Raw genomic sequence first — 6000 nt, forward strand, 5'->3', positions numbered from 1 at the left:
CACAGGAATTTTTATATTCCAAATTGCACCCCCCGCACGAGTGGGGCTCGTGCGGAGAAAACTGGGCTACCTTTCGGAGGAGACATTAAATTTGAAATTGGTCGTCAAGCTTGGGGAGCTTGGGAGTTTTGATAAATTCGGCGATATAAATATTACATTTGAATCTGCTGTTTTTAAAGTTCTGATTACATGATCTAAAATGCTGACGGTCCTAATTTGTGCTCTAAATCTTCAAGGAGCAAACAGCCTATTTCATACGGAACATATTGTATGTACTTATTGGGACAAACATTGTCCAAGTTATAAGGTACTAAACACCTTAATTCATTTGTTGGCTGATTCTTAAAAAATTTATACGCAACCCACGAGGAGGAGGACTCTTTCCTTTTGCGGTCACTGATGTTTCCTTTTCTCGTGTTCACGAGGTTCTTTGAACCGCTGGTCCAGCGGCAAACTTCGCCGACGGACTTTTAATGATCTGTTAAAAGGATACGGAAGAGTCCACAGCATTTCTTTTAATGATCGTTTAAAAAAACATATTAAACACAATGTGAGTAAATGTTTATAGGAAGCAAATGTAATATTATTACTTAAAAAAAATTATGTAATAGATTATAATAAAAAATATTTTAGCAGGGAACGTTATTTCTGATAAAAATTGAAAAGAATTTATTACGTTATTTTTTTAATTTGATACATCATTAATTAATGGTTGAATTATACATATATGTGCATAATTTATGAGGTACTTAACATCTGTCGCTCGGTCTGTCGTGCTAATCTGTCTGGTAATATTGTGCTGGCGCCCAGTTGTCAAAATTTGTCGTAGCATTGTTTTATACCCTTAATTTTTTTATAGTAAAAAAAACGAATCGATTTTTAGACGAAGCATATTAAGAATAAACATTTTGTAAGATATGCGAATTTTTAAAATCAACAAAGACTAAATTTATTTAAAGGAAATTTTTAAAGAAGAAAAGATGATACCAAAAATATTAAGAAAATCTATTATACATAATCCTTTTATTTCTATAAATTCTTTGGTAATACTCTTCTCTTTTGATTGTATTTTTCAATCGCTTTCTCTTGCATTTTTCTGGCCAATTGTACACAGATTGAAAATAGGGTACTCATAATTTGGTGAACACATTTTTACGGCAAATGACAAAGCTTCAATTTTTAATCGGCCCATCGGATTTTATACATAATAGTAATAAGAAAAATCTGTAAAATATATAAACTTTACGTTAAGCAATGGTGTATTATTGAATAAAGATATGCATATTTATAATATTTACCGTATTTCCAGCATTGTGTCGTTATCAAAATTGTAAAAATTTATTATTTGTTTTAAATGTATCTTGTTTATAGGAACTGAATCCAAGTATCTTATGAACATCACTTTCTGTATGTCTGCATCCATTTGACTGGGCGGCAATGGATTTGCAGGTTCATATGCACGATAGGCCCAATTTTGTGCTAATCTCCAATAAGTTTGTTCCCATGAGGATTCTAGCGTATAAAATTTTTTTTCAACAAGTTTATCAGACTTTTCAAGTCTGTAATTATCTGTTTAACTTTACACCATCTAACATCTAAAAACAACATGGAAGTCTAATGCAAAATCATATCAATAGAGACAAAACTGTATAGTAGTAATATGAAAAGTATGTTAATTACCTTCTTTTTGTCTGGAAAAGATTGATACAAATAAAGTATCAAGTCTGATAATGTTACTACCAATAAAATATTGTTTAAATAATATTTATTACTTTAAATTGAAAACTTATTTAAGAAATAATTAATCTTTTTAAACTAATTTCAATAAAGTTAGGCCCTTTGCATTTTTTTATATTTTACATCAAATTTTTTTCAATGAGAAAACTTTAAATTAAATAAAATTTCGTACAACTATAAGACAGTTACGTGCTTATTTAAAAAAAATAAATATAGAAATCTAAATAAAATTAGTTATGGTTTAGACAAAGTAATCGTGTATAATATTTGCAATTTACATGCGCTAAGCTAGAATACATAAAATATACAATACGTTATTTGGATACTTTTTAAATATTATTTAAATACTTACAAACTGTTGGATTTGCAATCATATTCTCTCAGGAGACGTTTTAATTTAAATCAACATTTGTTTTATATATCTTATAGAAAACAACCACAGACCAAATCTAGTAGACAAAGCATTTTTCCATGTTGAACTAGATTTACAAATGTTTATTCATTATTACAAGTATTTCTCTTGCTCGATGTTATCTTCATGGAGCTTTCTATATCGACTTTTTATAATAAACTTTTTATAGATGTAAGGAATAAACCTATGATGCATCAACCTAGTGCCAATATAACAAACTTTTGTGCTATTGATATAATAGACATATTATTGTAGACTACTTGCCAATGCTTTGCTATTGTTTTGATTGTAATCCAATTCTTCTAACACTCATTGCAATGCTAGATAATAATTAAGTTTCTGGAAAGATTTAGAAAAAAACAAAGATTTTAGAAAAATGTAACATTTTATCTTTCTATAAGCACAGAGATCGCAGGGGATGTTTCTCTCCCCGGACATATCTGGACGCCGGCGCCGTTCTTCTGTTCCTCGCGATGCGAAAAGGTTTGGAAGGATACTTGCGTCTGCTTTTTTGTACGTTAGATAATATGTAGTTAGAGGAGAAATTAACATGCCCTTCGCCACCCTCTCGTATATTGTCTGAAATTAAGATCAGCCTCTTTTCAGCTGGACCTGATTGGTACGATCTGAGTTTGATTGTGAGACGTTCATCCCCTCGGCGATTTACGTGTGAAACGAACGATAATTTGTGCTTAATTTGTTCCCGATTTGGATTAGACTCGACAGCATTCGACGGTGGATGGAATTAAACCTTTGCGGTCCTACGTTGGATTCGGTACAATGCGTTGCAATAACAAACAAATCTTCAAATCGTGCATTTTTCAAATTACGCATATAATTCTTCCACAAGTAACAGGAGCGCACGACAGCAAAGTTAGGTTCACGGAGTGCAGAAAATCGGATACATTTTATAATTGGGAAAAATAAGTTTTTAAATAAAGTTTTAACAGTTGCCTTCGCTGTTCAGGCAATTTTGTCCACCTTAACATTCCCCTCATCGTATCATAAGACCTTTAAAGGTCTTCTTATGAGGGGGGAGGAGGCAACTCTGGGCGCCAAATGGCTTTCTGATACATGAATAATTTGATTTTTCTCTTTCTTCTATCAAACTTTTCAGCTTCCTGACCAATTCCCTTTTAAGTTTTCTCACATTAAGAGACTTTTTCATATTTTTATCCTGCAAGATGGTCATTTCGTCTTGAAACCCTTTACCGATCATCGCCAAATTCAATACCAACCGTCCTTGAATGATACTCTATCGATTAAAAAAAAAAAAAAAAAAAAAAAACAGCCCGATATCTCAATATTTGCGAAAGTTAAAGCAACCACAGACATTAAATCTGCACATCTAAAAAAATTAAAATAAAAAAAAACCCTTTACCGATCATCGCCAAATTCAATACCAACCTTCCTTGAATGATACTTTATCGATTAAAAAAAAACAGCCCGATATCTCAATATTTGCGAAAGTTAGAGCAACCACAGACATTAAATCTGCACATACATACACACATACGGACAGGCGATTTTGATGCGATATTTCGACATTTTAGAACACTTTGAACATATTGGCATCAAAAACTCAAAAACCAATCTCTTCGTTGGTTTCTTCTACCCCTATTTCATATATAATCACTTAAATTTGGTTGATTAGACCCAACTTTATACGCAATCAAAGGTTCATATACGAAATTCACGAAAACAAAGCTTCCTCTATGAGGAAGCAAAAAGGGTGGCAGTGTGGTCTTGTGGTAAAGCGCCAGACTCGTAATTCCGGGTTCGAGTCCACCAGAGTGATTCGGCAAGCGAGACAAAACAAGAAAACGGCGATATCGAGACTCTTCTCATACGCTTGAATTTTGATCTAATATCGAAGCTTGATAGTATGAATATAGCAAGATTTTTTATTGTTCTTGATTTGATAGACGAGCGAAAATCTCGTCTCGATCTCGTTTCCTTGGTTTCTTGATATACGAGATTCTCGTATGTGCCGCTTTTTCGTGTACAATCACATTGTCTATCTAATTGTTGTTCTCCCCTGAATCTATCCTGACTACCCTCGCAATATCCTCTGCATCTACTAACCGTACAGAAATTTCACTATGAAATTAACACGATTATCCCAGCTGTACGCCATCGTGATCACGATAATCTTTTTCTCTCAGATTCCCTTTCTAGTTTACACGATTATCCCAGCTGTACGCCTTCGTGATCACGATAATCTTTCTCTCTCAGATTCCCTTTCTAGTTTTCTTCGCGAGATGTAAAATTCTTGGACACTAAGATCCGAAAAAGCGGAATCCTTTCTAAGCGCACGACGAGCTTTCTCGCCGGTTGAAACGCACGCGATGAAACTTCCACGCGGAAAGCACGTCCGGCGCGAAGAAAGTGATTCTAGAGGATGGTGATTTTATACTGATCTCGGCCAGAGCAATATTGGCAGCATTCAGTAAGTAGCGCCAACAGTTCCTACAGCTTGAATTCGATGTCTACGTGTCCCAGGTCGCCGATGACGAAGTCCAGATAGTGCGCTGCGTAGTTTTCGGTGTCTAGGTGTGTTAATACTTTGAATTCGATGTCTACCTGTTCCAGATTGCCGATGACGACGTCCGGATAATGCGCTTTGTAGTTTTCGGTGTCCAGGTGTATTAATACTTCGAATTCGATGTCTACGTGTTCCAGATTGCTGATGACGACGTCCAGATAATGCGCTCCGTAGTTTTCGGTGTCCAGGTGTATTAATACTTTGAATTCGATGTCTACGTGTCCCAGGTTGCCAACGACGAAGTATTAATACACCTAGACACTAAAAACTACGGAACGCATTATTTGGACGTCGTCATCAGCAACCTAAGACATGTAGACATCGAATTTAAAGTATTAATACATCTGGACACCGAAAACTACGAAGCGCATTATTTGGACGTCGACATCGGCAATCTGGGACACGTAGACATCGAATTCAAAGTATTACACCTGTACACCTGGACAAAGTACACCTGGACACCGAAAACTACAGAGCGCACTATCTGGACCTCGTCGTCGGCAACCTGGGATACGTAGACATCGAATTCAAGCTGTAAGAACTGTTGGCGCTACTTACTCAATGCTGCCAATATTGTGAGATGAAAATCTCACCAACTCCGGAATTAAAATTATATCGACACATCATAAAAATGGAATGAATTAAAATTATGTCGAGACATAATAAAAATTGTATGAATTAAAATTATGTCTACATCATAAAAATTGTATGAATTAAAATTATGTCGACATCATAAAAATTGAATAAATTAAAATTATGTCGAGACACCATAAAAATGGAATGAATTAAAATTATGTCGAGACATAAAAATAGAATAAATTAAAATTATGTCGAGACATAATAAAAATTGTATGAATTAAAATTATGTCGACACATCATAAAAATTCGGAATTATTTTTACGTATCGACATAATTTTAATTCATTCCATTTTTATTATGATGTCGACATCATTTTAATTCATACAATTTTTATGATGTGTCGACATAATTTTAATTCATACAATTTTTATGATGTATCGACATAATTTTAATTCATTCAATTTTGATGATGTCGACATAATTTTAATTCATACAATTTTTATGATGTATCGACATAATTTTAATTCATTCAATTTTGATGATGTCGACATCATTTTAATTTATACAATTTTTATGATGTCTCGACATAATTTTAATTTATACAATTTTTATGATGTATCGACATAATTTTAATTCATCTAATTTTTATGATGTTCAGACATAATTTTAATTTGTGAAATTAAAATTATGTCGGGACAAAAATAATTCCGAATTTTTATTATGTACT

Source organism: Temnothorax longispinosus, chromosome 7 (assembly GCF_030848805.1).
Source record: "Temnothorax longispinosus isolate EJ_2023e chromosome 7, Tlon_JGU_v1, whole genome shotgun sequence".
NCBI classification, from domain to species: Eukaryota; Metazoa; Arthropoda; class Insecta; order Hymenoptera; family Formicidae; genus Temnothorax; species Temnothorax longispinosus.